General features: G+C 40.2%; 1 protein-coding gene across 1 annotated transcript in view; it reads right to left on the bottom strand.

Annotated features, from left to right (window-relative positions):
* Nucleotides 1-8,592: 8,592 nt before the first annotated feature.
* PCED1B (PC-esterase domain containing 1B) overlaps nucleotides 8,593-27,869 on the bottom strand; it is a 275,588-nt gene continuing 256,311 nt past the window's right edge. The window contains exon 7 of the transcript XR_010835797.1: nucleotides 8,593-8,803. The gene's annotated coding sequence lies outside the window, so the exon portion shown is untranslated. The remainder of the gene's footprint in view (nucleotides 8,804-27,869) is intronic.

Below are 27,869 nucleotides of genomic sequence, written 5' to 3'. Positions count from 1 at the left end.
TTCTGAATATTGTAATGTATTATACAAATGTACAAAGTGTTCATTGTTTTTTGCTAAATCAATTCTTTAGAAATGTAGACACGATAGGAAAAAAAAGATGGCAAGGACATAAAGCTATCAGAGATTGAATTTCATTATTGATTCTGTTATGAGCTTCTGTCTGACAGCAAAGCATCCTGGGAATATCTTTGGCTCCTTTGACAACTTGATGACAGCCTAACAACGCTATTTACACGACCAGCTGCATACTTGAGTCACTTGTAGACCACTATGTAGTGTTATAAAACAGAAAGGCATTTACATACTTTTACCAAATCATTCAAAGTTTCTGAGCCTCAGTTTCCTTCTCTGTAAAATGGGCATCATAAGATTGTGAGATAAGGATAAATGCATATGAAGATGCTGCTATAAGAATCTATGCATTCATTAGTATTACATTCATTTTATGTGAAAAACATGTACCAAGACATTAATACAACATAGTACATTCAAAACATGGGCCTCTAAGCCAGTGATTCCCCAAAAGGTCTCATTACTGTCTGTTTGCAACCATATTGGAAGGATATAAACACTCCATCCTCAACAAATTCTCTCTGTCCTTACAATGTTTTTCTTGGCCCTCTCTCCCTTTTCTCCACCCTATCTTTTCAGAGTCTTCAGTAACTACAGTCATATATCCAGCCATCATTAATATTTTTCTAGTGCTCTGTAACTGTCTTCCCATGACCTTTATTTTCCCTTGTTTGCAGACATGTGCTGAAAGATGAGTCAATCCCTGACCTAATGCTTAAAAAGATGATGGTTTTCTCGGAAATTGGAATAGAGAACAGTCCTTTGTTAAACTACTATCTACAGTTAAGATCAGAATGTGCCTTTTAGAAGTTACAAAGAATGTGTTGCTATGAACAAACATTCTCTGAGTATTGATTGAAGCAAACTCCCGTAACACAGTGTTTAAAATCTGATAATGTGCTACTGGTTAAAAAGAATCTCTAGGATGAGCTGACCTAAAATGATCAAGTTTGCAGATACCCAAATGAGAAGATGTGGGGAATTTTGTAAGGTTCATTTATGCTGGCTCCGGCTTTGGAAGAGATCCTCAGAAATCTTTCTCTCTCCACAAAAGAAATAATCTTAGGTGTCAGTAGTGAACAAGGATTTTACTTGGGGTTGGACCTTGTACCAGGCCTCTTGTAAACTTTTCAGTCTTCCTCAGTGCTCCCGGGGTGTGGGAGGTGGGCGGGGATTATTATTTTTTACATGGTTACAGTCTACAGTTATTGAGCTAATGAGAGACTGAGCTGGGACTAAACCCAGCACTCCCTGACTCCAAAGCGTTGCGGTTCCTCTCTGACATAACCTCCACCCAGAAACTCCCTTCCTTGTGGGAGGACCTCTCTCCGCTGTTTTCCAGGGCTAATCTTGGCCGAAACTGTGTGTCTTCTTCGGCACCCTCCTCCTTACCTCTCTTCATTTCTCCTCCTTGCTCCCTCACCTTGCCTGATGTCGCCGCATCATTCAGTCTCCTCCCCCGTACCGTGACCACGTGGGGTCCTTCACCGGGACCCAGGCAGGCTCGTGCTTCCTGGATCCTGCCAGGAGGGGGAACAGTGCTCTTCAACTATCTTCCTCGAGACTAACTCCTTCATGGCTACAAAAAAACTCATTAAAGGTCAACAGAAACTCGATGTTATTCTTCTTGGGGTTGTTTGGATATTTCCATAGGAGGCAGAATAGTGGCAGAGTTTAAGCAGTAGAACGGGCAGGCGAAGCTGGGACAGGGCATTTGGTCAGGGAAATTGTATTAGCGTAAGTTAGAGGGGGTAGCGGCCGCTTTGACAAGGGAAGGAGCGCAGCTGCAATCAACTGGCAATGCCTGCTTTAGCCAGGGTGCAGGATAAGATCGAAATTTGTATTTCTGACTCTGGTGCAGTCAAGGCTTGGAAGAGGTGAACCTCAAGGCATGTTTAGTGGGTGGTGAATAGACAGTTCAGTTGGTGGTTTCCTACTTAAGGAGAATTCCTGCTATTGTGGCCCCTAATTTTTGCCCATATCCCTTTCCTTGCCTCCATTTCCATTTTGACACTTGGATGTGCACAGGTCTGAGACCCTGGGTCACCCTGAGAGGGAGAAAAGGTATTTCACCACTGCATCCAGCCATCCCTGTGACGGGGTATAAAGAACATTGGTGGGTGACAGATGCTAAGGTGGCTGTGAAGCCTGTGAGTAGGATTAGGATGAATAAGCCTAGCACTCTTCGTTAGGGTTCAAAGCATCAGGGCCAGGGCTTCCCTGGTGGCGCTGTGGTTGAGAGTACGCCTGCCGATGCAGGGGACACGGGTTCGTGCCCCGGTCCGGGAAGATTCCCACATGCAGCAGAGCGGCTGGGCCCGTGAGCCATGGCCGCTGAGCCTGTGCGTCCGGAGCCTGTGATCCACAACGGGAGAGGCCACAACAGTGAGAGGCCCGCGTACCGCAGAAAAAAAAAAAAAAAAAAAAAAAAGCATCAGGGCCCTGGGGGGAAGGAGGACAGCAGAGGGTCCACAACCTCAGAGGGCCAGCGGGCACTTCTTAGTGCTTGTAATGCTGTTTCCTGGTGTGTGACCTGTCATCCTCTGGTACACTGCACCCTGCCCCCCTCCCCCCGCAAGGGGGGCAGAAGTCCAGAGATATGTGCAGCTTGCCCCCTGGAGATAAATGGTCCTGGGGATGCTTCAGACCTTACTTACCTCCCTTCTGCTCATGTTCTTATCACCTTGCAGTTCAGTTTCACATGCTGCTTAAAGCATTATTTCCTAAAATAATGAGAAACAGCCATTTCACATCCCTTTCCCAGGTATGCCTAAATTGTGGGTTTATTTTTTTCTGAACCTGTCAGTAGAGTTCAATTATATTCCTGTCTTTTTCAGATATGTAAAAAATAGGGCTTTCTCTATAATTCAAGACAGCTCTCTACAACAACAAAAGCAGGAAGCTAAATATGAGGAATGGAAAAGAAAACTAAAGGAGAAATTATATTATGACCGGAAGGGTCCCCATTTCTAGAGCAACAGCATAGATAGATTTCACCCAGGTCTAGAGTGGAAACAAACTCGTTGATGGCTCTCTTTAATTTTTTGTTTTTAAGAGAACATATTTGCTAAGACCTTAAAGGACACAATGTTTCTGAAGACAAGTGTGAAATATTTGAGGTACAAATATAAGCACGGGAGAAAACAACAAAGCAATGACCCTTCTGCTGAAGCCTCGTGAAATGCAGAAAATATTTTCTTTTTCCTCAAGACTATTTCTCAAGATAAATCCATTTGGATCACAGTACAGGAGGGAGAGAATAATTCAGGTGAACTAAGGCTAAGGAGAAAATTAGGCATGAAAAACTTTTCTGTCATTCTTCCCAAAATAGAATGGTAGATGCACAATCTCTTATGGAATATATTAACGTGATGTAGAGAACTTGAGAAATGGAATTGGGAAAAAGTGAAGCCTAATATAATCCAATATCTGGTTATCAGTAAAGGATAAGTTCACAGAGTCCTTAAACACTTAGATCACAATGAACCAAAGGTGCTGGGAACAGAGCCGTAAAGTCTAGGAAGGAGTTGGAATGTATTTTCTCCAATTATTGCTGTTACAGATGTAATAGATTAATCCATCCACCTCATACAAATTAAAAATATTACAGATAAGGCTAAATTCTTTCTTTGTCTACCACCCACATCCTAGTGCCCTTAGCATAGGAAAATTTTTGTGTATATTCTTGCATATATTTACCTACGCACTTACAAACATTTATTACCTGGAGAAAATGTATATTATTGTTTTGGTGAGCATACTTTTTTTAAAAACACAAATGGTAAATTCTATATATGTAGCTGTGCAACTCTTTTTCCTTCAACAATACATCTTCGAGATAATCTCCATGTTAGTATGTCTAACACTATCTCATATAGAACATATCTCACATTACAAGCATAAATCTCAGCTATTTTTATTTTTTAACTGATGCGTAATATACCATAGTGAAGATAGGCTTAGGTTATTTGACCATTCCCCTATTGAAGGACATTTAGCATGTTTCCAATTTCACTTTAAAGTATCTTGAACATGACTTCTTGGTCATTTGTGCAAATTGTTTCTTTAGGGAAGATACTAAAAAACAAATTTACTGGGGTGTAAGATATGTACCATTTAGAATTCTGTTAGCTGGAGATCAGAATACATATTTACCTACACTCTGCCTATGGTTGATATTATCAAACATTTAATTTTTTGTCAATCTAATGGGTTAAAAATGGTATATCATTGTTTTGGTTTTTATTTTCTTGATTTTTAGTGGAAATGAGAATTATATTTTAGGTGCTTGATGCCCTATTTGTATTTTGCTTCTGTGAATTGCCTGCTTGCATTTTTTTTGGGGGGGGTGGAATCCGTTTTTACAACAGATTTTTTATGCTCCCTCCCATTTTCAAGATTTTTCTTTTTCTATTCCAGAAACCAACCTTTTGTCTATCACATATGTTGAAGTATCTTCTCCTAGTACACCACTTTAAAAAAATCTTTTTTTCATGATATTATTTGTCACATGAAGTACCTAACTTTAGCAGTCCTTCTCTTATAATTTTTTGTTTTTGTGTTCTAAGAAGGAACTACCTACCCAAGGTCATGCATGTATCTTCATTTATTTGTTTTTAATACTTTTATGTATCTTTAGGACTTTAATCCAACTGGAATTTATCTTGTAACTAGCATGAAATTAAGATGTATCTTATCTTTTTTCCAATGGATATTCAGTTGATCTGGTACCATCTGTTAAATAATCTACCCACTGATTTGAAATGCCACTTTAGCATATACTAAATTTCCATGTATATGTGGAATTTCTGTTCTAGTCCAAAGATCGACTTTATTCTTTTTCCAATACTATATTGCTTAAGTTACTATAGCTTATTTAAAGCTTGATGTAGGATGTGAGAAGTCCTAGAATTTGTTCTTCACTTACAAAACTACCTTGATTATTGCTTTGCATTGAATTTTTCATATGAATTTTAGTATGGTCTTGCCAAGTTACATAAAAAATAATTGGGAGATTTTTATTACAATTGCATTGACTTTATAGATTAATTTGTGGAGAATTAAGTGTTCACAAGTATTGAATCTTCTGGTTCACAACCAGATATACTCTCCAGTAATATTTTATAGTTTTCTCTAAAAGGGTCTTGCACATCTTGATAAATTTATTCAGGGTACTTTATAGTTTTGTTACCATTGTGAATGGTGTATTTTGCAATTGCTCAATGCAGGTGTATAGAAAAGGATTGTACTTTTAAAATCTTTTTTCATAACAGAAGTTTCCTATGTGAAGAAGACTTTCCCTTTTCAATGCTGAGAAAAAGCTTTGATGGGGTTCAGGGAAGGCTGCCCCACAATATGTCAATTTGGCGTGTTGATTATTTTGAATTGAAGTTATTTAGGAACAGTCAGTCCAAGAAGGACACTCTGGCCCTCCTTTGTCCCTTTGAGAGCAACAAATAAATCTCCCATGTGAAAGGCACCCTCCTCCCTGCACCAAGAGGTAAAGAGACATCCTTATCTCCAGAGATAGGGAATTCAGGGCTGAGAAGGCTGTGTAAATAAACTTTGCTTAGATTCTTCACTAATTAGTACCCCAGCCTAAGTTTCTTTGTCATGTCAGTTCTTCACAAATTTATTGTTTCTGTGTCTAAAAGGCATAAAAGCTGATTGTTTTGGTCGCTTCTTTTGAGTCTCATATTTCTATGACCTCCTGTACGAAAGCATTAAATTTGTTCTTCTCTTGTTCATCTATCCTAGGTCAATTTAATTCTTCAGCCAGCCAAAAAAGAACCAAGAAGGGGTAAGGGGAAATTTTTTCTTCCCTGACAGCTTTTAAAAGAGCGAGGAGAAATGCCTTCAAATATTCCTTTCATCCAGAATTCAGGTGTCCTTGCTAATGTTTGCAGTAACCTGGGAGTTACCTAATGTTCTGGTTGTTTCAGGGCAGTTTCTCCTTCTCCTCTGACCCCGGCTATGAATGAGTTTTGGTATTTAAATCAAATAAGGTCAAATAGATATTAATCTTGAAGAAAGGTAGATAGCCTTAGAAAAGAAGAAAGCCTTAAAGAAAGGTAGATAGATTTTTAGAAACCAGTAAATACGGATTGGAAACCTTTTGTGCAAGACACAGCGAGTTACTGTGAAGAGTGTAAAAGTGAATCAAATATTTCCCCTGCCCACAAGGAACTTACAATAGAGTTAGAAGTGGATGTGTTTTCAGAAGCTCGGGGTCCACAAATTCAGTAAAGTAACAAACTAACATTCACTGAATGAGTACTGTGTACCAGAAACTTATTTATTTCTTTATTTACTCCTTGTAAAAACACCATGCAAATCCATGTAAAAACCCAGGGGACATTATTATTATTATTACCATTTAGAGGTGAACTTCCGTGTATAGGAGTATATGATAAATTATTTGACTGACCTTTGTCCCCTGTTTCCGGGTGGGAACCCCTAAACCCTTAGAGTTGTCCTGAGTGATAGGAGTGCCTTTGTTATTCATGGTGGGCTGCTCAGATGACACCTGATAGCTTATACCAGTGAAGTGACTGACTCATGGGGGCTGGACAGACAGAAAGACCAACCCTATGATTAGAGGGTTGGGACTTTAAGCCCTGTGATATTAGCCCAGTCTCCAGGGAGGGGAGAGGGCTGGAGGCCGAGTCCCATCACCTAGCCAATGATTCAATCAATAATGCCTATGTAATAAAACCCCAATTAAAAACTCTGTGCACTAAAGATCGGGTGAGCTTCCCTGGTTGGTTCCCTGAATATTATCACGTATCACAGCCAAGAGGAGGCAGTGCCGCCCCAGACTCCATGGAGAGGGGATGGTTGGAAGCTTCATGTCTGAGACTCTTCCAGAACTCCTGTAGGTTCTCTCTTTGTCTGGTTCTGATGGTATCGTTTTGCTATCATAAAACTGTAATTGTGAGTACAGCACTTTCCTGAGTTCTGTGAATCATTGCAATGAATTATTGAGCCTAAAGGGGCTCATTGGGACCCCTGAATTTATAGCCAGCTGATCAGAAGGGAGAGTGGACCTGGGGACCCCAAATTGGCAGCTGGTGTCTGAAGCAAGGGCAGTCTTGTGGAGGAGGACTGTGCCCTTCCCTCGTGAAGTTTGGTCCAACTCTGGATAGTTAGTGTCACAGGTCATTGCAGAAAGTCTCCTTGAGTAAAGCAAAGGCCTGCCCTCCAACTTATCTTTCTTCAGTTTCAGTGTTTGCATGTTTTGTATGCAGATGGGGAAGGGGCAAATTCCCATCCCTATTTTCCATTCTCCGTGGTGGCTGTAGCCATGCTGTGGCCTTCTTGTGCATAGGCAGGCAGGGATGAGCTAGGGGAAAAGCTCAATATATGTAATCAGTAAGTCCAGGTCTAAGGGTTGCATTTTTCTCCTTAACATCAGAATGTGCCAGAGAAACCAGGCATCAGGGCTGTGGAGAGCTGGATGAAGACTCCTCAAAAAGAAATCTCCCAGACAAGGATTCTGGGAGTCTCTTGGATCATATTCATCTTGTGCCTTAATTAATAGGCAGCTAAGCACAGAATGTGTAAAATGCAATTAAGAGGCAGACATGAGTCAATTTTATAGCCACTGGCTCAGAAAACATGTGCTTCCTGCTTGAGAACTAGAAGGTTTTTTCACACCATGCAGCAAGAATTACACACGTCAACCTATTTTTAAAGTTGGTAATTTCATTGAACAATGTTCTGTGTTCAGTCTACACTGACTAAGCCATAGTACGCATGTGTGCCCTCAGTGTCGCCAGCAGTCCCACCTCTCACACCAAACTTCTAGGGCATTTTCCTGCTCATAGGGTTACAAAAATTCTAGTCACCAGATAGTTCTATGAAAAGAATTCTGAAGAAAATGTCCTTTCTTAGCCAATGAAAGTTTCTCAAAAGTGTCAGCCTGGTGGGTGTTTGAGTTCTTGGGCAGGGTTGGAACTCTTGTCCATTTAACCAGGGGCTGAAATGGCACTGGTGACTTTTCTGAGTGAAGCCTCAGCAGGTCTTACCCATTCTCTATGGCTGAGACAGCGGAAGTGATTTCTTCCAAAGCTGGAGGGGCCACAGCTGGATTGTGTCTCTCATTCTTCATGGTGAGTGGTTATTTAGAACATCTCTGAGCTGTGGCCACTGTTCCTATAGGGAAGAAGAAATCATAAAGGAATATCTCCATTTATGATATCTGTGTCATTTCCTAGGGCTGCTAAATTACTACAAATTTGGTGCCTTAAAACAACAGAAATTATTATTATACTTTTTATTGAAGTATAGATGATTTACAATGTTGTGTTAGTTTCAGGTGTACAGGAAAGTGACTCAGATTTCTTTTCCATTATAAGTTATTATAAGATATCAAATATAGTTCCCTGTGCTATACAGTAGGTCCTTGTTGTTTACCTATTTTATATATAGTAGTGTGTATCTATTAATCATAACCTCCCCCCACCCCCACCATCCCCTTTACCCTTTGGGAACCATAAGTTTAAAACAACAGAAAGTTATTGTCTCACAGCTCCGGGGAACAGATAAAATCAAGGTGTCATCAAGGCCACACTTCCTCTGAAGTCTCTAGGGGAGAATCCTTCCTTGTCTCTCTCAGTTTCTGGTGACTCCAGGCATTTCTTGGCTTGTAGCTGCATCACTCCAAATTCTACTTCTGTCTTCACATGCTTTCTTCCCTGTGTCTCTGTGTCCAAATCTCCTTCTCCTTTCTCTGATAAAGACACCAGTCATTAGATTTGGGACCCACCCCTAAATCTGGGATGATTTAATCTCAAATTATTTAACTAATTACATCTGCAAAGACTGTATTTCCAAATAAGTTCAGAGTGTGAGGTTCTGGGTGGACATGAATTTTCGTGGAACACTATGAAACGCACTACATCATCCAAAGATGCAGGTTTGAGTAATGCTTTCTTTTGATCTAATCTTTTTTGAGCCTCAATTCCCTCATTTGTAAACTGAGGGTAATGACGACACCCAGCCCAACTACTACACAAGGTTGTTAAGGTTAAATGAGATAATTGATGTGAAAATGCTTTATAAAATATTATAAGAGTAATGGGATAAATACATAATGGAATTTTTTAAAAACATCTTTATTGGAGTATAATTGCTTTACATTGTTGTTTTAGCTGCTGCTGTAAAACAAAGTGAATCAGCTATATGTAAACATATATCCCCATATCCCTCCCTCTTGCGTCTCCCTCCCTTCCTATCCCACCCCTCTAGGTGGTCAAAAGCACCCAGCTGATCTCCTTGTGCTATGCGGCTGCTTCCCACTAGCTGTCTATTTTACATTTGGTAGTGTATATATGTCAATGCCACTCTCTCACTTCGTCTCAGCTTACACTTCCTCCTCCCCATGTCCTCAAGTCCATTCTCTACGTCTGCATCTTTATTCCTGTGCTGCCCCTAGGTTCTTCAGAAGCATTTTTTTTTTTTTAGATTCCATATATATGTGTTAGCATACGGTATTTGTTTTCCTCTTTCTGACTTACTTCACGCTGTATGACAGACTCTAGATCCATCCACCTCACTACAAATAACTCAATATCGTCTCTTTTTATGGCTGAGTAATATTTCACTGTATATATGTGCCACATCTTCTTTATCCATTCATCTGTAGATAAACACTTAGGTGGCTTCCATGTCCTGGCGATTGTAAATAGAGCTGCAATGAACATTGTGGTACATGACTCTTTTTGAATTATGTGTTTCTCAGGGTATATACCCAGTAGTAGATTGCTGGGTCATATGGTAGTTCTATTTTTAGTTTTTTAAGGAACGCCCATACTGTTCTCCATAGTGGCTGTATCACTTTACATTCCCACCAACAGTGCAAGAGGGTTCCTTTTTCTCCACACCCTCTCCAGCATTTATTGTTTGTAGATTTTTGATGATGGCCATTCTGACTGGTGTGAGGTGATACCTCATTGTAGTTTTGATTTACATTTCTCTAATGATTAGTGATGTTGAGCATCCTTTCATTTGTTTGTTGGCAATCTGTATATCTTTGGAGAAATGTCTATTTAGGTCTTCTGGCCATTTTTGGATTGGGTTGTTTGTTTTTTTGATATTGAGCTGCATAAGCTGCTTGCATATTTTGGAGATTAATTATTTGTCAGTTACTTCATTTGAAAATATTTTCTCCCATTCTGAGGGTTGTCTTTTGGTCTTATTTATGGTTTCCTTTGCTGTGCAAAAGCTTTTAAGTTTCATTAGGTCCCATTTGTTTATTTTTGTTTTTATTTCCATTTCTCTAGGAGGTGGGTCAGGAAGGATCTTGCTGTGATTTATGTCATAGAGTGTTTGCCTATGTTTTCCTCTAAGAGTTTGAAAGTGTCTGGCCTTACATTTAGGTCTTTAATCCATTTTGAGTTTATTTTTGTGTATGGTGTTAGGGAGTGTTCTGATTTCATTCTTTTACATGTAGCTGTCCAGTTTTCCCAGCACCACTTATTGAAGAGGCTGTCTTTTCTCCATTGTATATTCTTGCCTCCTTTATCAAAGATAAGGTGATCATATGTGCATGGGTTTATCTCTAGGCTTTCTATCCTGTTCTGTTGATCTTTATTTCTGTTTTTGTGCCAGTACCATAGTGTCTTGATTACTGTAGCTTTGTAGTATAATCTGAAGTCAGGGAGCCTGATTCCTCCAGCTCCATTTTTCTTTCTCAAGATTGCTTTGGCTATTCGGGGTCTTTTGTGTTTCCATACAAATTGTGAAATTTTTTGTTCTAGTTCTGTGAATAATGCCATTGGTAGTTTGATAGGGATTACATTGAGTCTGTAGATTGCTTTGGGTAGTATAGTCATTTTCACAACGTTGATTCTTCCAATCCAAGAACATGGGTATATCTCTCCCTCTGTTTGTATCATCTTTAATTTCTTCTATCAGTGTCTTATAGTTTTCTGCATATGGGTGTTTTGTCTCCTTAGGTAAGTGTATTCCTAGGTATTTTATTCTTTTTGTTGCAATGGTAAATGGGAGTGTTTCCTTAATTTATCTTTCAGATTTTTCATCATCAGTGTATAGGAATGCAAGAGATTTCTATGCATTAATTTTGTATCCTGCTAATTTACAAAATTCATTGATTAGCTCTAGTAGTTTTCTGGTAACATCTTTAGGATTCTCTATGCATAGTATCATGTCATCTGCAAACAATGACAGTTTTACTTCTCCTTTTATGATTTGGATTCCTTTTATTTCTTTTTCGTCTCTGATTGCTGTGGCTAAAACTTCCGAAGCTATTTTGAATAATAGCGGTAAGAGTGGGCAACCCTGTCTTGTCAAGAATCTTAGTGGAAATGGATTCAGTTTTTCACCATTGAGAACGATGTTGGCTGTGGGTTTGTCATATATGGCCTTTATTATGTTGAGGTAAGTTCCCTCTATGCCTACTTTCTGGAGAGTGCTTATTATAAACCAGTGTTGAATTTTGTCAAAAGCTTTTTTTGCATCTATTGAGATGATCATCTGGTTTTTCTCCTTCAATTTGTTAATATGGTTTATCACATTGATTGATTTGTGTATATTGAAGAACGCTTGCATTCCTGGGATAAACCCCAGTTGATCATGGTGTATGATCCATTTAGTGTGCTGTTGGATTCTGTTTGCTAGTAGTTTGTTGAGGATTTTTGCATCTGTGTTCATCACTGATATTGGCCTGTAGTTTTCTTTTTTTGTGACATCTTTGTCTGGTTTTGGTATCAGGGTGATGGTGGCCTAGTAGAATGAGTTTGGGAGTGTTCCTTCCTCTGCAATTTTTTGGAAGAGTTTGAGAAACATGGGTGTTTTAAAAAATTATTAAAATAAAATAATTTTAAAAGTAATTTAAAAAAAAGAAGAGAGCACTGAAACCAAGAAACAAATCCACCAATGATAACAGGTGCTAAAAACTAAACTAAGATAACCATATAAATCAGAAACTAGTCAGTCACATACAACAAATCCCAAGTCTACAGTTGCTCCCTACGTCCACCTCCTCAATTTTAGGATGATTTGTTGTCTATTCAGGTATTCCACAGATGCAGGGTACATCAAGTTGACTGTGGAGATCTAATCTGCTGCTCCTGAGGCTGCTGGGAGAGATTTCCCTTTCTCTTCTTTGTTCGCACAGCTCCCAGGGTTCAGCTTTGGATTTGACCCCACCTCTGTATGTAGGTCATCATCTGGCATCTGTTCTTCACCCAGAGAGGAGGGGGTTAAAGGAGCGGCTGATTAAGGAGCTCTGGCTCACTCAGGCCAGGAGGAAGGAGGGGTTCAGAATGTGGGGTGAGCCTGCGGCGGCAGAGGCCAGCAGTGATGTTGCAATAGCCTGACACATGCTGTATGTTCTCCCGGGGAAGTTGTCCCTGGATCACGGGACCCTGCCAGTGACGGGCTGCACAGCTTCCGGGGAGGGGAGGTGTGGATAGTAACCTGTGTTTGTACACAGGATTCTTTGTGGCTGCAGCAGCTATAATGGAATATCTTAACTGCTGATGATAGGATTTACTATCTTCATTCAGGGAAATATTTTGGTAAGAGTACCTGCTGTGTCAGTGAAAGGCTGAGGATTTGGTGTGGGCAGTAACCAAGATTACAAATGTGGATGCCCAAAAGCTTTGTATATGTCAAGAAGAGAAAAATTTATTTTACTTTTATTTCCCTTAGGAGGAGAGTGTGATCTGGGAGAAATTTGGACACAATCTGGGTTTAAAGGCAACACCTAAAAGCAGGGAGGCTGAGACATTTCTTAAAAACAGAAATTGCCATTTTGTGCTTTGAAGTTGGTTGCTCTCTGGTGTGTAATGTGAACCTCTCCTATGGAGCCCAAGTCCTTGGAAATGTCAACTGCACTAAGGGTGTTTTCAGCAGATAGGATTTCTGGGAAATTTTTTGAAGATCAGTTTCAGATTTAGGCTTGTGTGACTTAGAAAACTGCATACATGTAAAAAGAGCCAGGACATAGAGAAGATCTTGAGAATGTCATCCTTCCCCACACCCCTCCGGGAATTGGCAGAAAATTGGGGGAGGGCTTTGGTCTTAACCAAGGTATGAGATTAGGGTTGAACCTGTCTTATCCAGAATTCCCTGGGCAGGATAGCCCCAAGTGATACTGGGTTCCTTAACAGTGGATACAGGGATTAAAGAAATAAAAGGTTTGGGGACTTCCCTTGTGGTCCAGTGGGTAAAACTCCATGCTCCCAATGCAGAGGGCCCAGGTTCAATCCCTGGTCGGGGAGCTAGATCCTGCATGCATGCCACAACTAAGAGTTTGCGTACCGCAATTAAAAGTCCGCATGCTGCAAATAAGAGTCGGCATGCCGCAACTAAGAGTCTGCATGCTGCGAATAAGAGTCGGCATGCCACAACTAAGAGTCTGCGTGCTGCAGTGAAGATCCCGTGTGCTGCAACTAAGACCTGGTGCAGCCAAAATAAATAAATAAATAAAAATTTTTAAAAAATGGTTTGAAGCAACCTAAATGTCCATCAACAGATGAATGGATAAAAAAGATGTGGTATACACACACACACACACACGCACACGGAAGTGGAATATTACTCAGCCTTAATAAAAGAATGAAATAATGGCATTTGCAACAACATGGATGGACCTAGAGATTATCATACTAAGTGAAGTAAGCCAGACAAGATGAATATCATATGACATCACATATGTGGAATCTAAAAAAATGAAAAAAAGAAAAGAAATAAATGGTTTGGAGATGGACACAGAATATTTATAAGCAGCAGAGGTAGGTCCTTCCCCAAGACTATTGCATTGTGCTAGGCGCTGAGCTCATGGCTATGAAAGGCACAGTCCCCATCTTAGAAAAGCTCAGGGTCTAGATAGAGAGATGGATCTGTGAACAGGCAGAAACCACACACCATGATAAGCTCAAGAAAGGGCTGCTAAGAAGCAAGGGGGCCTGGGTCAGACACCTAACCCAAGGTTGGATTTGGGGTGGAGAGTTTTCACAATAGCTTCCTGTAGGTTGAGACTTCACAACTGTCTTAAATAATGAATAAGAGATGGCCAGGAATAAAGAAAGTGGGGATGATCCTTCTAGTGGCCCTTGCCTGGTTTGTTCATCTATGAGTACCTCTCATTTCAGTGGGAACATCAGGGCCTGAGAGAGAGATGTTTTGGAGCAGGCGACGTCTAGTTGTGCTCCTTAAGTCACACTTCACTGGCAGTGACACTTCTGCCTATGGCTAAGGACCCGTTTTATTGTAATTGATTGATTGTCACTTCACAGAATCCAACACAAAAGATGGCGTACGCTTCCAAGTTTAGTTCTAATAAATCAAAAATTGTTATAAGGCAAATCAAAAGCAATTAAAAAATATTAATATGAGAGCAGTTTGTAAAAATGTGTTAGGTAGCCAAAGAAATTGTATGTGAGACAAACTACTGAACTACTAATCACTTGCTTAATCATGAAGAAAATTGCTACTGATGTTTCAAAAGTCTTGGAGTACCAATTTAAGAGTCCTTCTTTCCAAATGTGCCTCATTACTTATTCAGCTTGGATTGCATCAGCTGAATCCTGTGTTTAGTCTGGATCCTGTTGCCATTTCCTCCAGAGAATGAGGCTTCTATTTCCCAAAATATGAACATATATATATATATATATATATATATACATACATATATATATGCATTTACATACATGTGTATGAATACAAGCTGATATTTTATAAAAACATATAAAAATTATATCATGTGTATATATATACAGTCAGTCCTCATTATTTGGGGATTCTTTGTTGTGAATTTGCCTCCTCACTAAATTGTTTGTAACTCCCAAATCAATACTCTCTGTGCTTTCCTAGTTATTTGCAGATATGTGTAGAGGTGCCCCAAGGTTTTGGGGTGTGTAGAGGTGTGTGTTCTCAGGTGAGGTGCGACAAGGCAGCAGTTCTGCCTTGGTTTGGCTCATACAGAGATGACCAGAGGATGGAGACTGTGGAGTGCTACACTGTAGTGCAGAAGCTCCGGCTCTGGGCCAGTAGGACCGGGTTTGAATCCCAAGTCCAACACCTGTTGGTAGGGCTTCCTCAGGCAAGTCACTATACTTCTGAATCTCATTTTCACTTTTTTTTTTTTTGCGGTACGCGGGCCTCTCACTGTTGTGGCCTCTCCCGTTGCGCGGAGCACAGGCTCCGGACGCGCAGGCTCAGCGGCCATGGCTCACGGGCCCAGCCGCTCCGCGGCATGTGGGATCTTCCCGGACCGGGGCACGAACCCGTGTCCCCGGCATCGGCAGGCGGACTCTCAACCACTGTGCCACCAGGGAAGCCTCAGAGAGCATTATTTTTCCTCCAGATTAATAAATGTTAAGGTACCTGGTTAATCGGCCAGAGGTTAGGAAAAAATGAATATTAAATAAAATCTTGTTCATGAAAATTGCCTTTTTATAATATCAGCTACAAATGATTTATGTCCTAAGACTTGAATGAAAAGGAAAAAAATACTGTTTTAGTTAATAGAAATTGCATTGCAAATCATTTTTTTCACATGTATCTTTAATTCTTCACGTGACATATTCATCGCTCTGTGTATATGGTTGGAAGGTGCCTGAATTCACATTTGAAATTAGGAAAATTTGTGATTGTTCACAGTCAACTTTCATTTTCTAAATGATTCCAGAGGAAGGGATTTTTTTTCCTAGGTTAAGTTATTCATTCTTAAAGAGGCATTTGAAAGTTCTTCTACCTGAATCTTTTGCTCAAGTGTTTGGAAAGAATGATGCAGAGACACTGCCAGGGGTGAGGGCAGGAGAAGCCCCAGGGGGTCCTGGGAGGAGAACAGATTCCACTGTTACCCCAGTGGGTTCAGTGACTGGAAGCTAGTTGCCTTGCCTCCTGGCCTCATTTAGGTTCCTCATCTGAAAAATAGGGGCCCATCTAGAAGTTCTTTTCATTTCCTTACCTTTCAAAATTTTGCATCCTAACTACTAATTCAAATGCCATCTCTCAGTTGAAAAATACACTTCATTACTTGTAGTTCAGCTGGGCACTCATGAAAAATTGGCAAACTTCCATGAAAGAAACAGAATTTCCTGTCACTGGTGCCCCAGTTCACACCTGCATCATAGAAATCCCCTCCTCTGGCCTTTGTCGATGAGTAAACACTTATTTTGGGGAGTGCTGGCTTGGAAATAGCATCTCCATAGAAACCATAGAAAGTGTTCACCGTTCGGGTGAACACTTTCCTTGCAACTGAGAACCTTCTCAACCTTTACATGTCATCTTAATTAGTAAAACCGGTACATCTTTCAAGATCTCCAAGTCTTTCTGTCAGCTTGCAAGTCAAATCCTAAATTAGATACAACACCTGAACGGGCATGCAAGCTGAGAGGAGGCATCAGTGTTGTCATGACAACTGGGAAATGCCAAGTCTCTCCACCAATGCCAATTCAACTGTTGTGGTGGGATTTACACACCATTTGTTATTATATTTCTTCTTGGAGCAAAAATGAAGTGATGTTTTTTTGGGTTTTCCCTGAGGCATTCAAAGCCACTTGTCTTTTTGTTGTTGTTATTGTTGATGGTGGTGGTGTTTCCTTCCTCTCCTACAGTTCCAACCTGGGTGGTCTCAGAATTGCAGCTGCTGGTGGGAGTCTAGGTTCTCAAACAGAACTCTGCAAACCAGCTTTATAAGATGGCTTAAGGATAAATAGAAATAAATGGGAAAACCCCCAATGTATCACCAGTTCCAGTGCTATTACAACCAGGAAGAACTTCCATTTGATACCCAAACCAGAGGGATAAACTATACAATGTACAATGTTATTCCCCCTCTTCCCCCTCCAGCCCCCAATATGTGGATAATTGTGAACACTCCTGAGCCAATCCTTCAGTGTTTACTGAAATGCCAACGTAAGTAGGGTCCTATATTACAGTCCTTAGCAAAATTCAGTATCAATTACCAGCTAGCAACTACTGGAGGAGGTTTCAGTTTTCATGAAGTCCAAGTACACGGTAAGTGTTGATTTTACTTTGTCAGGTGACACTTACCTTGTTTGAAGTACTGGGTCATGAGATTTCACTTAAAAAATATTTCTCTAATTTTTTTTAAGCGCATAGAATGGAGAGTAGTATGGTATGGCAACTGCACTGCGCAAGAAAAAAAAGGGTGCCATTTGCCCAGATGACAATAAAAGTGGTGCCCACCTGATTTGTGCAACAGGGCAGACTTCACTGAATTGAGAGAAACTGTAACAATCTTCTCTGCTTAGACATATGAGTTCTTTCATTTGTTTATTTCCTTGAGCAACTGGGGGGATGGTGGCGCCTTCAGTGAGGTGCAAAACGCTAGGGGAGGAATGAGCTGATTTGCAGGGGAAGCCAGGAATGCTTCTGTGGGGATGATGAACTTGAGAGGCTGACTATGTCATTGAATACCCAAGACTGGAGTTGAGGGGAGAGGTTGGGACTGGATATAGAATTGGGGGGGGTTATCAGTGTACAGATAATCCTTAATGCTATGGAACTGAATGAGATGTCCTAGAATGGGAGAGTGGAGAGAGAAGAGGCCCCAGGACTGGGTTCAAAGGTCTGCCAATATTTAGAGGTCAGGAAAAGGATGTGGAGCTGGTATAGGAGACTGAAAAGGTGCAGTCAGTGAAGTACAAGGAAAACTAAGAGGTCAGTGTCCAGAGTGGAAAACAAGTAGGAAGAGTGCTTCAAGAAGGAGAATAAATGCTGGTCACATGCTGCTGAGTGTTAGCGAGGTCCTGCTGATTCTTTCTCCTGTGTATCTTCTTTTTTGCGGTATGCGGGCCTCTCACTGTTGTGGCCTCTCCCATTGCGGAGCACAGGCTCCGGACGCGCAGGCTCAGCGGCCATGGCTCACAGGCCCAGCCGCTCCGCGGCATGTGGGATCTTCCCGGACCGGGGCACAAACCCGTGTCCCCTGCACCGGCAGGCGGACTCCCAACCACTGCGCCACCAGGGAAGCCCTCTCCTGTGTATTTTCTGAATTTTTCTGTATTTTTGCTTCCTCTTCACCACCTCTGTGACTGCTTCCCTAGCTCATAAATACAACAGTTCCTCAAGGGATCTCCTCACCTCCTGATGCAGCTTCCATGCTCCATGCTATCTGCAGACTGCGTAGTCTCTCTAAAATGCAACACTACTGTGTCACACCCTGACTTAAAACTATGCAATAGCTCTCCGTTACCCATAGAATATAATCTTCACTCCTTCATATCTCTGGAACCCAGCAGGACTCTATGAGGCCTTCCCGAGACAGTCCCCTCCTCCAGATGCTCTCCCCAGTTGCTCCTGTCTGAAGCACTTAGATAGTAGTATCTCATGCATATTTTCCGAGGTTTTCAGATGCTAAAAACCACCACCAAATGGAAGAAATTAACTACTTGATGATCAGGAGCACATAGCCCCCAGACCTTCTGGCATCTAAGGATTGTTATGTTAACTGCCTTGTTAGCTCACCATCAACCAATCAGAGAATTCTGCACAAGCTGATCCCATCCCCTGTGACCCCTCTCCTTCACCTGGCCTTCAGAAATTCTTTGCTGAAACCCCTCAGGGATTTCAGGTTTGGGGGGGGCATGAGCCACCCATTCTGTCATGGCCCTGCAATAAACCTTTCTCTGCTCCAAACTCTGACGTTTCAGTTTGTTTGGCCTCACTGTGCATCGGTACATGAACTTGCATTCAGTGACATGTCCTATGAGGCCCTTTATCACCTGGAACTTAACTGCCCCCCACCAGCTCTATCTCCCACACATCCTGTGTTATAACCCTACTGAATTACTTCTAAGGTGCCCCGCTTTTTTTTTAACCTCCATGCAGCTCCTTCTGGCTGACGCTGTTCCCTCTGGGTAAAACACTTTTCCCTGACTAGTACTCCTAAAACTTCTTAATATATAGGTCTCAGTTCTAGAGTCATCTCGTCTGTAAAGTCTTCCCTGACCTCCCTAAACAGATAGATATTGTCCATCCCACCATTCCATGACTTGCCATCTGTGTCTCTTTGATAGCACCTTCCATTTCTATTAAAGCTGCTTTTTATTAGTATTGTGATACCAGACGCTGCCATTAAACCATGAATTCCTTAAGAGAGGGCTCATGCCTTCTCTTTCAGTGTTTCCAATGCCCTGTACAGCCCTTGATTCCTGTGAGAAGCTCCATAAGTACACACTGAATGAACAAGACTTTCAAGGCTTCATAATAGTCTGCATTTCCTTACTGGCTGTACTTCAGCAAAACTTCCTCTCAGGGAATTAGTCACTTATTAAAAGTCATGGCTAATCACTCACCTGACCCTCACCTGCATGTTCTCAGTGAATATGTCGCCCAAGTAGTCCCAGGTCATGGGCCACCGGTGATTGTTCTGTTTTATGATCACCAGGGGCTATTCCTGACCATTTCCAGCAGGGGTTCACAATTATGAGTCTTGCAGCTTGTTGCTTATATTAGGGAAAAAACTCTGCTCATCCCATTTCTTGGAAGCCCAGTGCTATATTACTGCAATTAAAATGATCCAGTATTTGTCAAAATTCTCCCAGCTACAGAAATTATACCTTGAGATATAAGAAAACTTACTTTATTAAGTTATCACATTTTTATTAATACAATTTTTAAAGAAAATGCCTTACATAACCTAGCCATAATGCACTGAGGAGTAAGATATAGGGAGGGAAGAGGGGTAGACCACATTAGCTTGAAGCTGAAATAGTTTATTGAGGAGATTTATGGAAAGCATTACAAAGTCATATTCTGGCATTTAAGTACTTTCCACTAGAAAATATATCTTTTTATTTCCCTGACAGTAGGTTACATAATAGTAGGAATTTGATCATCTCTGTCTTGTTTTCTTCTCTTTGTATATTAAAAATAAAGCTATTTCAAGATATATCTGCCGTTGAAAGATTAAAAGGGTAAAATTCAGGCTTCAGAGTGCTATTAAGGCAGGCATTCTGACCTCTCAAAATTTGACCTTTTAGAGATCATCTATTCTAGCCCTTCCCTTTGCGTCTCAATGGGCGTAATGGAAATCATACCAGAAGAATGAGAATCTGTCCTATTTTTAGAGGGCTGGAAAGGAAATTTCCATCAGTAACTCGTTTTAGTGTACACTAACTCTCTGAAACTTCTTTCTCTCGTCTTCTTGAAGGCCCCCGTGCTTCCACAAAGCCCTTTGCCTTCCTCCAAACCTGGACAACACCATCCATAAAACCACATCTTCATTGGGATGCTTTTGGCTTCACCTAACAGTAAGCGCAATTCAAACTGACTTAAACAGTCAGGGAACTTATCACCTCTCATAACTGCGAGCCTCAGGTCACATGGGTGCTAGAGTTGTTTGATTTGGTGGCTTGAAAATATCCCTGGGGACACAGGTCTTTCCACTTTCCCATGATCATCCTCAGAGTTTGTTCCAGTCTCAGGCTGGTAGCAAGATGGCTGCACAAGTCCAGAGACAAAATCCAGAAGCAGAAGAATAGGGACTTCTTCCTTCATCTCCTCCTTGGAAGGGAGGAAACCTTTTCTAGAAATCTCCCATCAGACTTCTCCTCATGTTTCTTGGTCGGAACTGGCCATTCTTGAACTAGGCATGGACAAGGAGGATGAAATATTCACAGCTGACCGATCACGGACAGATTAAACCACAGAGGCCACTACATCCACCTGTCATTCCATCCAGCCTTCCTCTTTGGCCTCTGGTCCTCTCCCTTTGTCCATATCTTCCAAAGACTGCAAAGGAAGGACCAAGAGGAAGAGTACAAGAGAACACAGAGATAGGAAAGAAGGGGTAGTTCAAGTTTGTAATAAGGATACAACTTAAAAGTAGAGAATAGAATTTATTAAAAAGGAATCTTTTCTCACATTTATTAAGTAAAATTTAGATCATGTGATCTGAGATCCCATTTAACCCTAAGGTGTCATTCTGACTGATCGAAACTTGGGCAGTGAGGTCAGACAAGCTTGTGTGTCCTTAGGTCAATTAGCTTAACTGTGTTGAGCCTCTGTGTCCTCATTTGAAAAATAGGAGTAATAATAATCACCTTGTGGGTTGTTGTGAGCACTAGAAATATTATATAACTAGTGCTAGCATTGCACGTGGCACTTTATAAATAACGGCTGTTGTTTATAATAATAAAAAGAAGAAATTAAAGATGCTAAAGACAGTCAGCATCAGGGATCCCAGAAAGGCTGAATGCTTTTGACTGATTATCATGAGATAACTGCCAATATTGACTCATTCATTGTGTTAAATGCATTACTTATATTGTCTTACTTAACCCTTTATTGTTATCCTTCCTTTACAGATGAGCATTCAGAAGGTCACATGATTAGTGAGTAGAAGAACCTGGTCTGGAATCTTAATCTGCTTTGTGCCAGAGCCCCAGCTCCTGACCATACATGATACTGTTTCCAGACATAAGACCCTTTACTTGATTCCTGGGTTGTACATTCTGAACAAACCAAACTAACACTTGCTTTGACTTGCTTTACTTATCCACTTATGTGAAACTTTAAAAATTGTATGTATGTTGATAACCTGTTATCATATACACCTTTTATCAACACTGATAACAGAACACAAAACCTCTTCCCATTCCCTAGAAAGAATCTACCGGCACCAAAAGATGAGTAAGGAAGCAGATTTCCCAAAAGACCGTATGGCAGGGATAAAGGAGGGCGTTACACTGCACACTGCACAGCCAGCTATTGGAATTGTCACCCAACCTATAAATTTTTGAGGTCACTTCTTCCCCATTAAATCTTCACAGTGTGGTGGCTTGTTCTCCTTGGTGCTTCCCTACAGCCAAGCTCCTTCTTTGAGTGCCAGCTCCCTTCACCTGGTCCCCCACCTCCACTCTGATTACCCTCCTCTTTTCTCTGCAGAACATTTAGTACTTCTCCACCTTCTGCCTTGGACTTATACACTGCAGCCCGTCTCTGGAATCAACTAAAAATAGGTCCCCTCCTTGGAGCCCAGCCTCCTTAGAAAATGGGTAGGGATGAGAGATAAATAATAATTCTCTGTCTTTTAAATGTTTAAGCTGCCTAAGATCATCTTGTGTTGCAGTAGGGAATACATAAATAAATACCTCGTGTTCCTGGTCTTACAGGCTGACCAGGTTTGCTCTCCAGTATTCATTGATCTCTAGCTCTATTCTACTATTTCATCACTCGTTGTCAGGATAGTCTGAGGGCTATTGGGAAATGTTTATGAGATTATGTGGCTATTAAAAGAACAGTTTCTCCTCTTTACTACCACAGACATCTATCTATCTTTTAAAAATATTTCCTCAAACTATAAAAGTAATATAGACTCATTGTAGATTATTTGGAAAATTCAGAAAATTATCATGAAAAACATCAAAATCATTTATAATTCTGCTGTCCAGGGTGAGCTTCTGGTAACATTAGGGAATATATTCTTATGCTTTTTTTTTTTCTATTCTCTGTCTCTCCATTTAGCTCTTTTAAAAATTTAAAAGAGTGAAATGGGCAGAGGATCTGAATAGACATTTTTCCAAAGAAGACATATAGATGACTAACAGACACACCGGGGAAAAAAATTCCCAAAATCAAATGAACGAAAACAAAGTTAGGTTCCCATCTCATATCACACCCCAAATAAATTCCAGATGAATTAAATTTTGAGGTTTTAAAGGAAAAATATTACAGAAAGAAAATATAGTCAAATACTTATTAAGAATTTATGTTATAATCTCTAAACATGACACATGAGGCAAAACTAAAATAGAAATGATTAATATATTTGAGTATATAAATATAAAACTTTTTTGTACCAAAATAAAAATAATAAAGGTAATAAACTTAGGAATATATTTAGACTTTAAATAGACCAAGGATTAATAACTTTAATATACAAAGAGCTCTTAAAAATTACTAAGAAAAAGATATAAGAGGAAAAAATGGGCAAAGTGATATTATATTGGTTATCTATTACTGCATAACAAATGATCTCAAAACTCAGTGGCTTAAAATGACAAACATCTGCTATCTAACAGTTTCTGTGGCTCAGGAATTGGGGAGTGGTTTAGCTGTGTGGTTTTGGTTCAGGGTCTTTTATAAAGTTGCAGTCAAGATGTCGGCTAGGGCTACAGCCATTTGAAGTTTGAGTGGGGTGGGAGGATGGCTCATACACATGGCTTTTCGTATGGCTTTTTTTTCAGTTCCTCACTAGCTGTTGACAAGCAGCCTCACTTCCTAGGAACATGGGCCTCTCCAAATAGTGTTGCTTGAGTGTTCTCCCTAAATGGCAGAATAAGAGCAAGGCAGAAGTCACCATTACGTCTTCAATACTCTATTGATCACATAAACTAACCCTTTTACAAGTGGCAAGAGACTACACCAGGGCATGAGTACCAGGAGGCAGGGACCACTGGGGCCAGTCTTGGAGGCTGGATATCACAGATATGAACTGGTAATTCATAAAAGTAGAAGTCAGTGGCCAGCCAGTGTAAAAGGGACCTGCTTGGTGGGGTAGCCCACAGCACTTGTGTTGCTGAGTCTGGGCCTCTCCCAAGTAGTAGGCTCTGAGGCCCACAGCTGACAGGCTATTCTTGTGGGTCAGGAACTGGGGACATTAGGAGGGAAATTAGGATCAGACTGGGGTGTCCTCTGAAAGCTGGCATGACACCCCATTCTCTTAAGCAAAGGCAGAAGAACAACACCCAGGAGGTGTCTGGGTTAATGGTTTTAGGCCATAGGCCAAAATGTGGTAGACCGTAGGTCATGGCCAAGAGACTTCCAGTCTAAATAGTCAGCCAGGCAGGCATTGAGGCCTCTGTGCTGCCACCAAGGAGCAGAATGCTAAACAGCACACAGAAGCCCCTTTGAGCCCAGCCTTAAAGGCCAACTCCTTGTCAGTTGGTTCCCTTTGAAGACATTTCCCAGTAAAGAATTGTGTTGGAAAAAGTAAGCATTGAATCCAAATAGCAAATTCTGCCTTTAGGACATATGTCAAGGTCCAAGTGATCAAGAAAATCACAGCTTTGAACCAGCAATGGCTGCTTAAACCTAACTGAAATGATGTCATTCTGATGCTGGATCTGGTCATGAATATCTTGTTGTTGGTGACATGTCATATTTCTCTTCTGGCCTTGTACCAAGGGAACAAAGAAAGACCAAGATCTTAACTTTTAAACAAAATAATAAAAATATGGTAGTATTGAATTTTCATGAAACCAGTAAACAAAATGCACCCAAAAAATTCTGTTTTGTCTCATACATATATAAGAAAACAAATCTTTTATCCCGGCATTCCAATTTCTTCACTGTAGACTCTAACCTCATTTTTCCTCTTAACTCCAAGTTTTTACTGTCTTCCATCCTTCTCTTCAGCCATGTCAGTCTGTTCCACATTTCTTATTCATGTCAACATTTCTGATCATGCTTATCTTGTTGCCACCTCATCTGTCTTGTCTTTGCTTCTTTCATCCTCCCACATAATTCCTAGACTATCTTTTAAGCTTGTTCAAATACCTTCTCTTCCATAAAAATTTTGCAGACTACTCCAGCTTTTGCCATTCCCTGAACTCCAAAGGCACCTTTGGTCTAATTTCTCATGTCAATTAAGCATTCACTAAGCTCTATTTATTTTTGGCATGATTACTCATCATTTGACATGTGTACACACTACTTTTTCAAATAGATTGTAAACATTTTGAGGACAGGGTCTATGCTCTATCCTTCTTTGTCTTCCTTGCCTCATTCTACCCCCTGGTGGCTACCTCCTTGTAAGTGGTATAGCACCTTGTAACAAGTAACTAATCAATAAGTACTTGATAGATTGATACATTGATTAAAGTAACATCGCAGGAGATCAGATTATGGTCTGACCCTCTTGCAGCAATGCTTTACCATAAGTGAAGGAGGGCTGTGTCCAGGCCAGTGTAAACCTGGTGATGGGGTGGTGGTTCATTTATGCTTTGCACTAGATACGAAATCAGTAGGAGTTATAACAGCCCAAGAAACTCTGAAAGAAGAGAGATAATATATATATGTGACCACATGAGATGCTCAGAGTGATCCATTTCTAGTGACATCTCTACACAGTTGGGCAATTTTTCACTATTTCAGGCTTCAAAGGCCTATTCTTAAGATTAAATGTGATTCATTAAACACATTTAATGAGTGCCAGTCAAGGGTAAAAGCATCTAGGACTGAAACTGGTACATAGCAGGTGCTCGAAAAATCTTTCCTTCTTCCCTAGTTTTGGGTGGCAAACATTCTGGTTGTTTCCCAAGATGACCCCTTCTTCCTCACTTCCACTCTCCTGCCACAGTGCTTTCACGGGGTGAGCTTTTGATTGTTGATGATAGTTCCCTATATTTATATAGTGCTTTATGGTATATAAAGCAACTTCAGGCACATAATTTAATTTGGGTGTCACATGACTCTAGCCAGATATATATTATTAATCCCTAATTTTCAAGTGGAAAAACTGAGCCTCAGAGAACTTAAGTTCCTTGCTGTTGGTGAATGACTTGACCTTGGATTTTCTGATTTAATAAAGGAGAAGGAATGAAAAGATGGAGAGGAAGTACTTTGTTTTTGTTTTGTTTTGTTTGAACAGTATTACCCTGAGAATACCACTGTGGCAGAGGCTGCTGTTTCTCTCCTGAGCAGAGGTAGATTTACCATGAGGGGAACGAGTTGAGTGTGTTTGGAAATAAAAGGAGCCAAGAGAGACCAGCTTTTGGTGAGTGTGGACAACCGGGCTGCATCCTGCTGGGCCTCTGAGCCTTGTTGCATGTGCACATCTGCGCCTTTGGAATAATGGAAAACCATGAAATGTCTGAGGATGAAGTGAGATATAATCAGATAGGCCTTTAAAAAAAGGAAAAAAAATACTTATGTCTGGTTAGTGTTCCATGGTATAGAGGTATCATTGTTTATTTAACCATTTACTTACAGAAGGACTTTTTGGTTGTTTCCAGTTTTTAGCTATTATAAATAAAACTGCTAGAAGCAAGTATAGGTTTCTGGATGGATAGAAGTTTTCATTTCTTCGAGACTAATGCCCAGGAGTGCAACTGCTGGGTCATATGCATGTTTAGATTTTTAAAGAACCTGCCAAATTATCTTACAGATTAACTGTAACATTTTACAATCCTACCAGCAATGTATGAGAGATACAGTTTTTCTCCATTCTCACCAACATTTGATTTTGTCACTACATTTGATATTACCTGTTCCAATATCTCATCATGTTCTTAATTTGCATTTCCCTAATGGCTAGTGGTGTTGAACATCTTTTCATGTACTTATTTGCCATCTGCATATGCTGTACAGTGAAATGTCTCTTCATGTCTTTTGCCCATTTTCTAATTGGATTGCTTGGTTTTTTAATGATGAGTTTTGAGAGTTCTTTATATGTTCGAGATATGAGTTTTTTCTTAGGTATGTGGTTTGCAAATTTTTTTCTCTGACTCTGTAGCTTGTCTTTTCATCAAGGTCTTTTGCAGTGCAAAAGTTTTAAATTTTGATGAAGTCCAATTCATTAATATTTTCTTTTATGGTGTTATGTCAAAGAACTCTTTACTGACCCCTAAGTCCCCCAATTCTCTCTTGTATTATGTTCTAAAATTTTTATAGTTTTACATTTACACTTATACTTATGATCCATTTTGAGTTAATTTTTTTATATGATTTGAGGTTCAGGTTAACATTCTTTTTTATTTTTATTTATATATATATTTTTTGCCTATGGTTACCAAATTGCTTTAGCACATTTCTTGATATGTCTTTATTAAAAATCAGGTAGTCATACCTATATGGAGTGATTTCTTGGTTCTCTCTTTATTCCATTGATCAATGTGTCTATCCTTTTGCTAATATCACACAGTCTTGATTACCATAGTTATATAGAAAGCCTTAAAATCAGGTAGACTAATTCTTCTCAATTTATTCTTCTTTTTCAGAATCATTTTAGCTTTTCAAGTTCCTTTGCCTCTCCATGTAAACTTTAGAATAATCTTGCTAAATCTACAAAAAATCTTGCCTGGATTTTGATAGGAATAGTGCTAAACTGTGTATCAACTTGGAAAATTGGTTGGACATCTTTGCTATTCTGGGTTTTCCAATCAAGAAACACAGAATATGTCACCATTTATTTTTAATCTTCTTTCTTTCATCAGTGTTGTGTAGTTTTTGGCATACAAGTCCTGAAGGTATATTGTTAGATTTACACCTAAGTATTTTACTTTTTTTGAGCAATTGTAAATGGTTCTGTTATTTTATTTTTATTTTTTTTTGTGATACGCGGGCCTCTCACTGTTGTGGCCTCTCCCGTTGCGGAGCACAGGCTCCGGACGCGCAGGCTCAGCGGCCATGGCTCACGGGCCCAGCTGCTCCGCAGCATGTGGGATCTTCCCGGACCGGGGCACGAACCTTTTCCCCTGCATCGGCAGGCGGATTCTCAACCACTGCGCCACCAGGGAAGCCCTGGTTCTGTTATTTTTAATTTAAGTTTTCAGATGTTCATAACTGGTATATAGAAATGCAATTGATTTTTGCATGTTGCTCTTGTACCTGTGATCTTGCTGAATATATAAGTTCTTGGAGATTTTTGTAAATTCCTTGGGATTTTCTATGTAGAATATCATGTCATCCACAAATTGGGGCAGTTTTATTTCTTCCTTTCTAATCTGAATTGTACTTCATTCATTCTAATCTAAATGTACTTCATTTCCTTTTCTTGCCTCATTGCTCTGGCCAGAACTTTCAACACTATGTTGAATACTGGTGGTAAGAATGGACATTTCTTGCCTTATTCT

The sequence above is a fragment of the Kogia breviceps genome, chromosome 12 (assembly GCF_026419965.1).
Source record: "Kogia breviceps isolate mKogBre1 chromosome 12, mKogBre1 haplotype 1, whole genome shotgun sequence".
In the NCBI taxonomy this organism is placed as follows: Eukaryota; Metazoa; Chordata; class Mammalia; order Artiodactyla; family Physeteridae; genus Kogia; species Kogia breviceps.
This window is presented reverse-complemented; position numbering and strand designations above follow the sequence as displayed.